This window comes from Microtus oregoni, unplaced genomic scaffold (assembly GCF_018167655.1).
Source record: "Microtus oregoni isolate MIOR12 unplaced genomic scaffold, Mior012 000119F_ref0000445, whole genome shotgun sequence".
In the NCBI taxonomy this organism is placed as follows: domain Eukaryota; kingdom Metazoa; phylum Chordata; class Mammalia; order Rodentia; family Cricetidae; genus Microtus; species Microtus oregoni.
In genome coordinates this window covers 445,050-458,036 of record NW_024544748.1, presented here as the reverse complement: position 1 = coordinate 458,036, position 12,987 = coordinate 445,050, and the positions used below count along the sequence as shown (strand labels likewise).

General features: G+C 44.9%; 1 protein-coding gene across 1 annotated transcript in view; it reads left to right on the top strand.

Moving 5' to 3' along the window:
• Positions 1-7,442: 7,442 nt before the first annotated feature.
• Positions 7,443-12,987, top strand: part of LOC121444264 (neurite extension and migration factor) — a 134,146-nt gene continuing 128,601 nt past the window's right edge. The window contains exon 1 of the mRNA XM_041646095.1: positions 7,443-8,100. The gene's annotated coding sequence lies outside the window, so the exon portion shown is untranslated. The remainder of the gene's footprint in view (positions 8,101-12,987) is intronic.

Below are 12,987 nucleotides of genomic sequence, written 5' to 3'. Positions count from 1 at the left end.
GGGAAGACACAGTAAATGCTCAAGAGTATATTCACAAGGACTCCAGGTTATTTAATTCCAAACCATTGAAACAGCTCATTCTCCTTTCCTTCATATGGGTTGTTAGTATAAAGAAGACTGAGGTATTGTTTTTTGAGATGTTTGTTTTTACATGAAAAGAAGTATTTTGAGGTCCATCCTTTAATGGGATAGAAACCCCAGGCCAGAAATAGAGCTAACTGAAGTTAGTCTGTTTCTTCACATTAGGACTACTAATTCCCACGAGTGCACAACCAGCACTATGAATGAATACCTTCTACACCAAATAAAGCCCATGACTTGCCCGAGAAAGAAAGATCTCACTCTGTGCAGGGTGTTATGGAACTGTGCAACCTAGGAAAGCCCCAAACTGACACCACACATTGCACACGCTTTTCTCCAGAACTGCAGTGCCAGTGAGGCATAAGGCTGCATGGTGGATGAAGGGTTACACAGGCACATCTCCTTGGGAACTAGCTAATAATGCCTGCTGATCTCTGTCCATGGTCCTGGCGTGGGTCTTGCTAGCCCCCCCCCACCCCACCCCTACCCCTGCTCCTAAATTTCTTAGTGCAGCTAGACCACAAACATCCTGAACAGTGTCTGGGGCTCTGAGACAGGGCCCAACATACTGAAATGTTTGTGCTGGCTTCATCAGGGGATTCGCCCTGTGGCCATTTGCTGCTGAAGATGGAAATCGTTTTCTCCAGACCTCAATTTTCTAACTTTGAGTCACTCAGCCTACTCCTGTATGTTTCAAAGTCCCATCCTGCAAGGGAAAGGTTTCAAGTAGCAGGAGCTGTTCTTTCTCAGGCTGATTTCTAACACAGATTTCAAATCAGCTAAGAAAATGTGGATAGGCATTCCACGCACTTGATAAGTATCATTGCTTTTCTTATCTGCCTTGATTTGTGGACCCTGCTATTCTCTCCTCCTCTGGCAACTAAGACAGACTTAACAGCTTAGGACAGTGAGCACAACCTGATAATTATGGCTGTTTGTTTTAAGGAAGCAGGAGGGAGGGGACTAGATTCTCTGCACCAGGGCCATTGAATAAGCTGGTCAGGAAAAGAAAACATGATGTCTGTAAAAACACACCATAAATCAGAAAGTTCATTATTGCTATTATCTGAAGCTAAATGTTCCTCACTGGCGTAACCACCAATCTAGTGTGTGGCCATGGCTTTTCTTTTACACATTTATAAAGCAAGGTGTGAGAATTTAAAAGTAAAGTATATAGGCTTCCAAAGCCTCACCAAGTAGGTCTCACTTATCTCCTCCAAGTTTTGCTTGTTCCCTGGAGCAAGTCTTTGGTTTCAGCCATGCTGTAAATGTCACAGATTCCCAAACACATTGCTCATGACCCTGCCTCAGCACTTCCTAAGCCCGTGCTTTCTTGCACGCACGCACGCTCCAGGCTCTTCTCACTGCTACTTCCCTGGGGCTATTACACTTCTTGTATGTTCAAGGATCATGAAACCTCTTTGTTCCCGTGAAGTCCTGACTTACTCTTACTTCTCACTAAGCTCTCTTTCTGTATGGCCCATTCTTACAGCTTTCCTGTGTTTACATGTACCCCACTAGAACATAGGCCTCTTTGGAACCAAAAAGGGTACTTTAGTTATTTCTTTCAACTCTGGAGACCTAATACCAGAACTCAGACAAATAGTAGCCAAATAACTCATAGAGTAGAGATACTCTGTCCCACCCAGGGGATGCTAAAAGTAAAAAAAAAAAAAAAATGAACTTTTGTCCATTGTGAGGAGGACAAGGTCCATACTTTCCCAATGTTCTTTAAGACAAAGCGGGGAGTATTGAGGCAGCTTATTGGTTCCACTATATTTAATGGAATCTCTCAACATATTAGGTGTTTCAGGTCAAGAAACTGGAAGATCTGATGTTGGTCTCAACATGCTGACCTCCCAAATCTGGATGCTTTGAGTTACTTTCTTGTTCTTTGAAATTAACCAGGGAAAGGTCCAATAAACCAATGGCCAGAGGCCATTATTATGACTACTATACAGTCTCTGGGCACCATGGCAGTACATTATATGAAAAATAATGTGATGGTTCCTTTCCTTATATTTACATATGATAGAGAAATAATGTTATTTCTGCCATTCACCTTCTATCCTTCTGGCATAACATTAAATTGGGCTGAATAACATCCTGTTTATGTACTCAGCACGGTAGAACAAATTCTTCTGGATTTATCTGCATGATGGCAGCACTTCTTGTGCCCTCAAACATTTCCAGGCACTGTACCTTCCTTTACTAAGAATAAGTGGTACGTGGGACTGTTGGAGAGGTAATAAAGCCAACAGGGAACCACAGTACTAATGGCTTTTGGTTAACATTCTGAAAGGATTTGGCTACATTGGAGTACTTGTTTCAGAGTTCCAGAGGCTTGGAATCACCTAAATGTGCATTAGAAAGGTAAGAAAGAAGTTAAATAATTTTACCTCAAAATAAATTGCAGTAAAGTCTACATTTTGTTACCAACCTCTAGTTTTTAGTGACTAAATGGATTGTGCTCTCTACATCCTTCATAGAAAAAACACAGGCTCAAAGAAATTTGATTAATTGAACACGACACAGCTTGTTTATAATGGAATTAAGGTCAAAATCTAAGTTCTTACAGCCTAGTCTCATACTCTCTTTATCCTACCTAACCCTAATTGATCTATTACTGATATCTCTAAACTAACAGGGTCCATTTGCTCACAAATGAAACTATCTTGATTTACAGTCTCACAGTGATTCTGTCTGATTTTGGATGTGCCTGATCACTTTATGAGATTCTCCATTACCTCTTCAGTTTAAAACAATGAATGAATGGTGCAAAGACTGACCTGTTGTGAGATCCATCCTAGGCAAAGCAAAGAACACGCTGAAAATGCACACATTATCTTTAGATTAAATATTTCTGTTGTGTTGGGCGCTGTACTTAGACATGAACACTGAAGTTGAAAGTGCTTGCTCTCCTCTCAAAAAAGGGAATAGTTTAGAAAGGGAAGAAGAAACAGAAGCAGTGTTAGTATCCCATGTTAGTATGCAGATTATGGTAAACACAGATGTTATATATATGGGCCCATAGGAGGATACCTAGGCTATTCTCTAGATAGGGATGGGGTCACAGAAGTTTGCTTGGAATAACATTTAAATCAATGCCAACAACATTGAAGCAGCACAGTAAAAATTAGCTTATTAGCTGTTTTTCTCATCACTGTGACCAAATCCCCTCCAAACAAATTAGGGAAAGAAGACTGGCTCAATTTTCAGGGGATACTTTCCATCACTGTGGGTAATACATGGTGAAAAGATTATGAGGAAGCAGAGCAGGATGAATGAGGGTGTCCTGCTTCCCTTTTCTGTTTTTATTCTGCCTGAGACTCCAGGCCATGTATGATGCTGGAAAGTGGGTCTCTTTCTCGGTGAAACTCATTTGGAATACAGTTATAGACATATCTATGCATGTGTGTCCTAGGTGATTCTAAGTCCAGTCAAGTTGACAATCAAAATTAACCATCATCATCAGCTATTATTAATGGAGCAATATACAGTTTCGCTCTTCTCAAAGAGTTCACAGCCTAGCACAGAAGAAAGTATTTATACAAAAGTGTAATCATGTAATTCATGTTGATTGTCTATTGAGGAAAAATAGACATAGAAAATGGTTCATAGGGGGACTGGAGAGATGGCTCAGTGGTTAAGAGCTTTGCCTGCTCTTCCAAAGGTCCTGAGTTCAATTCCCAGCAACCACAGGTGCTCACAACCATCTGTAATAAGATTTGGTGCCCTCTTCTGGCCTGCAATGATACATGCAGGCAGAACACTGAATACATAATAAATAAATCTTTAAAAAAAAAAGAAAAAGAAAATAGTTTATAGTTAATAAATGCTGGCTATGTGTCAAACATTTTTCTAAAGAATATGTAGCCCTTAAATATATATGCATATATATAATTATATAATAAAATGTATAGTAGATAATATATGACTCTATCATATGATTGTATGTATTCATTCAGCTCCCATAACAACCTTATATTTACTCTTTCCCCTCAATCACAAATGAAAAAATTGAGGCATAAGGGGTAAAAGAACTTGCTTAAAGCTACATTGCTAATGGATGGTGTAAGATGTCACAAGTGAGAAAGAAGCAAAAGCAGCCTTTAACATCATTTTTATTTTTTGGTACTGGTGATTAATTGAGGCTAGGGTTCTGTGTATATGAGGCACACACTACCACTTATCTATATCCCAAACATTTTTTAGGTTTTTTTTTAATTTGAGACAGGACCTCAATAACTTTCCCAAGCCATTGTTGAACTCATACTGTAGCTGAAGCAGGCCTTCAACTTTTGATTTTCCTTCCATAGCTTCCCAAGTATTGATATTACAGACTTGTGCCACCAGACCCAGCTTGTATAGATAAGCCACGGTTTTCTCTTGGACAAAACAATCTTTAGAAAATACCAACACCAGATGAAGTTCCTCTGAGAACACAATAGAGACAAAACAAGCCACTTCATAGTGTTGTCTAAACACAGACAAAAAGGTCATTTTGCCACCCACAGAAGCCTTATTTCGAATTTAGTCTGACTTCTATATAGATAAGACTTATTAAAATGACATGTCATACATTTCCCTTCCTTTATGACAGCATTGGACATGTCACAAACCCCCACTTTCCTTAGACCTCCCTCCAATTTACCAACACCGAAATTCTCTAATAGACCCTTTATTCCAGCCCTTTACTCTTACACCATAGTTACCCACTGTATTAGCTTGTTTGAGAGTACCATAACAAAATACTACAGACAGAGTGGCTTAAACAAAAAAAATTATTTTCTCAAAATTCTGGAGGTTGAAATTTTGAGAGAAAGCTGTTGGCAGGTTTGATTTCTTGAGGCCTCTTTGGCTAGCAGATGGCTTCTTCTAAAGGTGTTTCACACACTCTTTTTCTCAGTGTGTCTCTCTGTGTGTCTGAATGTCCTCTTCTTAAGTGCACTTGTAGGATTGGTTTGTAGGGCAATAGCCTTAATTTTAACTTAATCACTTCTTGAAACACCATTTCAAACATGTCCACAGCCTGAGATACTACCGAGGGTTAGAACTACAGCATACAATTGCATGATTCAATCATAAGTCGACTTGTGATGTATGTACTCCCTCACTGTAACTAGTAACAAACTGAAATTGTTCCACTATAAATGTGTGTTCCTGGGTGTGTTTGAGTGGAGACACAAAGATAATAACTGATAGCTAATGAACAACCTTTGTATGTTTATTGTGTGTGCAAGTGTGTGGACACACTTGTACATGCTATGGCTCATGTGTAGAAGTCACAAGAAAACTTTTGGGTGTTGATTTGCTTCTTCTACCATGTCAGAGCCGAGGATGGAGCTCGGGTCATCTGACTTTCAAGCAAGTGCTTTTTACCCACTGAGCCATCTCACTGTCTAGCAATTACCTTTTAAAAAGGAGAACAGCATATGTGGTTTGTTAAAGGTGCAATCAAATGGGCAAAGAGCAATTCATTCTGGCAATTTAAAGTCAGCCAAAGATGGTGGCACTTTACTTGCTTAATATTTGTTTTGTTTTAAATTTTATTCTATTTTTTTATTTCTCTATGCCTAGAAGAGGCAAATGTATTTGCACAGTATACAAGGTAAAATAGACAAGTTTTCTATTTTCAAGGCATATATTTTTTTCTGACTCAATAGCCTCACCTGTAAAATGGCAGTAACTGTGTTTGTTATGAGGATTAAACATAAGAATTCATGTAGGTTGCTCACCATATAGTGGTTGGCACATAGGTATGCACTCCCTAAGTTTGAATTCCTTGATGAATGAGCCATTATTTGTGGATGAGTCTCTGCGATATAAAAGAAGGGCAAGAACAAGTGTATTGCAAGCAGGTGGGGTGATAGACTTCAGCTAAATCTCCCTGAAAACACACTCCTGGGTGAGTCTAGGATGTAAAAGCCTGCCCCAACCTCATACCGACACTCCATGGCTCAAGGATAAAAGAGCCATGGACGTGTGCCTTTAACTCGATACAAACCTCTGTAGCTTTTACTTTGCCAGGAAAAATATCTCCTCCACCCCATTCGCACTCTCTGTGTCTCTGCTGTTTCTTGGGAGGAGTTAGGTGACTGGCTAGAGGCTCTGTGAGGGTTATAGAAGTTACACACTGGAGATCCCAGTCTGACCTTAGAAAATGAGGCTGTGGCAGTGGATGCAGAGAAATCTGAAATTGAGCCCTGCGTGACTGAGGAAGCTGGGCTGTGGCAATGATTTGCTAGAGCAAGTGCACACAAAGTAGCTAGCTTTATTCTCTGTGTTCTAGCGTCAACGTTTAGTCATTCACCCTGGTCTCTAGTGGCAATGACTAGGGCTCTCAGGCCCCAACCTTACACCTAGGGCTTCACAAATACTACATATTCCCGGTGGGTCGCTTTCCAATCCTGTGTTGTTTTCTGTTGGGTTCCCAGAACGTCAGAAGGGAAATGACCACCTAAGGAATTTTTCAGTGACAGCAGTCAGATCCCATTTCCTTCCCGGCCATATTCAGATTCCCCTTTTCTCTGCTTCATTTCCTAAAAAACTCACCCCTCTCCAATTCTTTGCCTTGTTCCCACCCTTCCAGCACAACCCACCTTTCCAGGGCTTGGTCCCTGAAGTTAAGGGTAGGTTGGATGGATAAATGCTTTATGCGTGGAGCCATTCAGATATCTTCCTGAAACTTCAGAGCGCCCCTCTCTGAACACATAACTGCCCTCAAAGGCGTGGGAGAGTGTTGTCCGGCTGCGTGTCTGCCAGGGGAAGAAGGAGCCAGTGGCGCGGTGGACTGGGCGGGCTGCAAGAATGTGAGTGGGGGGCGGGGTGGGGGTGGGGAAGGGGGGTGCGCGCCCTTTATGACAGGTGGCCGCGCAGTGCGCGCTCCCGGACGTCTGAGGGGACCGCAAGGAGGGACAGACGGACAGGGTGGGAGGGGGGACACATGAGGAAGGGACCGCAGTGAGGGTAAGGAGAGAGCAAGCAGGAAAGGGAGGGTTGTGGTGGGGAAGAAGGGTAGGGAGGGGAGCGCGTCCAACAAGAACAGCCGTGTTGCAGGAAACAATGGCAGGCGCAATAGCGATGGTGGCAGCCCAGGCAGCCCCACTCTGGGCACCTTTCTGAATGGGCAGAAGCAGCTCTGGAAGCAGAGGGGAGCAGGCAGCGCCCGCAGAGGCTCTGAGCCAAGCAGCCCAGGGAGGAGAAGGGGGAGGAGGAGGAGGAGGAGGAGGAGGAGGAGGAGGAGGAGGAGGAGGAGGAGGAGGAGGAGGAGGAGGAGGAGGAGGAGGAGGAGGAGGAAGAGGAGGAGGAGGAGAAAAGGGGAGGGGAGGAGGGGGCCGAGGCAGGGGGAGAACCCGGGAAGGAAAACCAGTAGCATCAGCAGCAGTCACTGCCGCCGCCACCACAGCAGTCAGTGGCAGTAGCGGCAGTGGCAGCATTTAGCAAGAGCTTTCCCAGCGCTAGCGGCAGTCTCAACCACCCTCTGCCTCTCTCTGTCGCGGACGGCCGCAGCCACCGCGCAGAGCGGGCTCCAGGCGCCGCGCGCGCAGCAGCCCGCGAGCTAGGTCGTCCCGGCGCCAGCGAGCTAGCGGGCGAACGGGCGGGCGAACGGGCGGGCGAGCGAACGAGCGGGCGAGCGAACGAGCGGCGCGGTGAGAGGAGCGCTGAGCCGGCGGGCGGCGGTGGAAGCTCTGACTTCCCGCGCCGGAGCCCGACAGCTCTGACTCTATCTAGTGCGGCAACGGCGACGGCGGCGGCGACGGCGGCGGCGGAACCTGAGCGAGCGAGCTGAGCGAGGCGCGTCCACCTGGCGGGCCCCGCGCACGGAGCAGAGGCAGAGGCAGAGGCAGAGGCAGAGGCAGCGGCAGAGGCAGCGGCAGCAGTGAGCGGGAGCAGCGGCGGCAGCTCGACCAGCTGCAGCGACGGCGGCAGCCCCAGCCTTGATTGCGGTCGCTACAGCTAGGGACGCCGGCTGCCGGAGCCGCCAGCGACGTGCGCCTCGGGGAGGCTGCCTGCGAGGTGAGTGTGAGCGCTGCCACCCAGCCTGCCCCCTGTCACCCCCCCCCCCCAGGCCTTCCCGCTGGCTCCCAGGCCGGTGGGCGCGGGGAGGCGGCAGCTGGAGGGGGGGTGGGTGCGAGCAACTGAGCGAGAAGCTTGCAAGAAGCCGAGCCAGGGAAGCCAGCGGGGAGGACGTGTGTATGCGCGCGGATGGAGTGCGTGCGGTGTCTGTGTGCGCCAGGGAGCGAAGCCGGCGGGGCGATGGAACCCGGCTCGACCTGCCGAGCGAGCGCTGCAATCTAGGAAAGGCCTGTGTGCCGCCGCCGCCGCCGCCGCCGCCGCCGGGGAAGGGGGAGGGGAGGGAGCGGGTCGGGCCGCTCGCTCGCACGCCGCAGGGTAGCAGGAGCCAGCCGAGTGCCACCTCCCTTCAGCTCGGCGACCCTGAGGGGAGCCCCGGCCAGCCGGGGCGCCGGGCACGGCCGAGGCACGCTTTGGAGCGAGCGGGAAAACCCACGCGGTGGCCTCGGCTGGCGTCCCGGGCGAAGGCACAGAGGTGCGAAGCCGGGGTGGCGACGCCTCCCCCGACCGGCGCTCCCGCGCGCTCAGGGCGCCTCTGGCCACCTCGCAGCGCCACCGCGCCACCACAGCTCGCAGTACCCAGCCAAAGCCAAAGGCGGCGAGAAGAAGTTAGGGACCCAAGCGAGCCTCGCCCAGCTTGTCACCTTTGCTGAAATTGGCCAGCTGCCCCTTCCCGCTCTCCCAGGCGGTCCGACAGCCGCTGTTCTCCGGGGTTTCTGGAGCCCCCGGCTGCCGTGCCTGCATTCACGCTGTCTCTACTCGGTCCCAGACAGCCGGCGCCCAGGGAAGCCATGGGGCGGCCCCGCAACCGGAAAGTGTGCAGACCGCACAGTTCAGCCCAGGAATCCAGTGGTTTCTGCATGACTGCTCCTGGCTGACTCGTAAGGGACCAAACCACCCGTGCAAGGCTTTTGGTCCTTTTCAAAGTTTAAAAAAAAAAAAAAATCAGTCGAGATCCACATTTTGACACCAGCACTCCAGATTTTTGTCTAGCTTCTGGTAGTATTTTGGAATGACCGAGTCTCATAGTTTGCTTCTGGGCTTTGGCTACTATTAACATGTTGAAATCTGGGCACAACGGCACACTTAGCCGTGTTTTTAACGTTCCATTTTCTAGACTTGTCTGAGAATACACAATAGTGTGTGGGGTTGGCAGGACCCTTTTTTTAAAAAAAAAATAAAAAAATCTATAAAATACTTTAGTCCTGGGATTTGAAAAACTGTTTTAGTTGGAGAAGCAGAGTGTGCTAACAGTTCCTGGAATGTTTTGCTTGGGGAATAAAAGGTGCTCCAATGGTTTTCTCTGAACTGCAAGAGACCATTTGGGGCTTGTGGGGTGAATCGTACTTCTATCCACCTGGGTAGCGTGACCAAACATTTTATTCCCAGCAGTGACGTTCTTAAGGCTGAGAACTTACACTTATTGAAAAATATATTTTTAGAAAGAAACAAAAAAGCCCCAAGTAACTGTCATTTTACATATTAACTAGAAAACCGGCTAATCAAATAAAACTGGCTGAGTGTCTGAAACTCTATCCCGGAGAAATATGTGGCTGTGAATATAATTAACCATCTGTCTAGTGAGCAATTTAAATTTGGGCTGGTACATTTTTATTACAGTCTCTAATTTCTGGAAGACTTGTACATTTTACCCAGCACTAACAACAAAAGCGTATTTGCTTACTAGGTCAAAAATTTACTTCTGTGGTGGTGGGATTTCCCTTCTATCCCCACCCTTATCCCTTATGTAGTCTCCACACTCCTTGACCAGGGAGGTCAAAAGAAACCTCTTGTTTTTTGCAAGTAACATATTTACAATGAGGGAATTCAAAGCAGCTCCGGCAGCTAGTGATTAGACATTTTTGTTTCTTGGAAATACTTTGCAAAATTTTACCTCCCACAGAACCTAGATAGATTGCATGCATTTAAGTTGAAAAGATATAATTTTTTGTGTTCAAATGGGGTAGGGTGATTTAACAAAATTTGTAAGAATTGAGATTTGATTTCATTTACTTCTTTTTTTCTACTTAATTCTTTTTGTAGGTTTCCCCCACGCTTGGCTACTTTTGCTGTCTCCATATCCCCCACACATAAGCTCTCAAAAATCATACCCTTTTGTCCCTTTAGGTACCTTTTTACATTAGCAGTATCAGATCTGTGATTTTTAACAATGTCAAAAAACTGATTTTTTGAAGATCAAACATTCAAAATATGAAAACACAAAAGGATGTTATGCATACTTATTTTTTTCTTGTAGTATGATTTTAACTTGAAAGTAATTACCTGAAAAATCTGAAGAGTTTGGGGGGAAAAGATTAGATTTCACAGACTCCAACCAAATAGCTATTGTTAACATAATTAAAAAGAAGCCCAGATTGATTGTGCAGCAGGCCAGAGAAAGACATTTAAAAGAAGATACTTTTAAAACAAATATTTGCCTAAATTACAGCTCTGATAAATGGGTAACAATTATATAAGCACATGGCAGAATTTGACATATGTCAAGTCTGTTAAATAAATCAGCCTGTTCAATGAATAAATCTTTGATGCATCAATGCTTTTTAACACACACATGTGCACATGCAGGCACACACGTGCAAACCTGTAATCGCCCCATTGCCAAAGTCAAATAACTGCAGAACACTGCTGCTTTCTGTTTTACTCACTGTCTTTCTCCCATCTTTTTCCTTTTTTTTCACAATCTGATTACCTGTTAGCTACCCAGAGAGCAGAGAGAACTAAAGATGTGCTGTCGCTTCGCTTCGCTTGTGTTTACGGAGGTAAAAGAGAGAAAGAAAAAGCGATAACGGCTGGATTTCAAACACTCAAAGACAAGCTCATGGAACTCTAACACAGCCATTGTGGAGGTTCTAGTCTCACTCAAGTGTTTGCTTAGGGGAGGGAATGTCTTGACCAAGGAAGCATTGATTGCAGCTTCTCCATTCCTAAATCCAGTACTAGAGTTGTTTTTTTTTCTTCTGCAAGCCCCTTCCTTTGTAGTAGGAGATTCTAGTTGGCCTTTGACTGTTATATGTAAACCTTTTATCTGTTGGCACACATGTGGTTAAAATGTTCCTGCTGGCAGGAAGCAAAAGAAAGAGAAAGATCAAAAGGATGATAGGGAAAAGGAATTATTCACTAAGAAGTAAGACATTTGGGGCTTATTTGTTTTTCCCATCTTGGATTTAAACTTTAAATTTCATTTTATTATTTTATTTCCTCCGAAAAGTTGAGCTCTGTAGTTAATAGTTCCTCACCAGAGCACCTTTTCAAACCCAAGGTCACAAGGTTAGACACAAAGAGCTTAGCTGGTTGTCAGGACACTTATCCAGAGCCGAGCCGTTTGAAAACAAAGCAAAGAACCTTGGCCAAGAGCACAACTTCAGACTTCCTTAAGTTCATACCTTCAATACTATCCAGAAAATGTGTTTTCGGGCACAGATGAACATTCCTGTCGTGTCAAACAATGTCAACCTTATGCAGCAGTATGCACGTCACGGCTTAGAGAAGGGGCAGTTAGGGGAAGCGGCCTTTCTAAGGCCAGCTCCAGGTAGAGGCGACAGCCTTTTGTCTCTTCCCTATTTATGCACAGTGATTCACAGACTTTGGCTAAGGAATGTGCCCCTTTTTTCCTTTGTAAGTGATATGATCTAATGTCTTTCCTTTCCTTGCTCTCTAGTAGAAAAGGAGAGCTAGTGTTTGTGTTGTTTCTGTTGCGTTCTATTTCATACCTCTTTTTTCCCATGCTGAAGATGGAGCACAGGACCTCGTATATGCCAAACAAGTACTCTACCACGGAGCTACATTCTCAGCCATTGGTGTTTCTGCTTTTGATTTTAGGTTTGAGACGGGGGTCTTACTTGTAGCCCAGGCTAGTTTTGGACTTGTGATCCTCTGACCTCTGCTTCCTAAATACCATCATTACATACATGTACCACAAAACCTGGATGAATTCTTGAGACCAGCTACTATGCACATGATTATTTTTCTTAAATGACATGCCTGTAGATTCTTATTTCTCTCCATAAGAAGAGTTTGACGTAAGCAATTATGTACCATTTTCTCAAGTACCCCCAAATCCTATTTTAAATGTCAGCTTCTTTCTCCCAGTGCTTTTTTTCAAGTGCCGCACAAACTAGCTTAAGAAAGAAAGTTATCCTGATGTTTATCTGGAGACTGTTTAGAGAACAAAATTTGTACACTGAACCCAAATGTTGTAGTAATTTGACCCACGCTCCATCAAGAACAAGCATAAAGCCAGATGTGGTATAGTACCTCACTCAAGAGGGAGGGGCAAGAAGATGCTGAGTTTGAGGCCAGCTTTGGAAACTGAGTTCAAGGCAATCTTGGGATATATAGTGAGACCCCCGTCTTATTTTTTTTAAAGGAATGGTTTGCATACAGCCCTATGTTCAATACTTAGAAACATCTAAACTGGACATAGTGGTGTAATCCCAGTATTCAAGAAGAAAAGGTAGGAAGACAAGAAGTTTAAAGGCATCCTCCAGTAGATAGTTTGAGATCATCCGGGATACACAAGACTCTTTCCCGTGGAGATGGAGGGAGGGTGATAGAGGGAGGGAAGGGGAGAGAGGGGACTGAAGGAGGAGGAGGAAGATAACAAGGAGGATATCAATTTTATTTGGATGAAATTAAAGTATTTTCTCTATTTGAGATTATCAGTAGGTTAACATATGTTATGGCATGCTTATTTTCTTCCTAAACAATTCTATTAACTTGAGGTATAAGATACCTTTACATTAAGAAACTGTATTTCCTAATTTGAGATGATAATTAACTTGCAAAATTTGGTAGAATAATGAGCTTCAG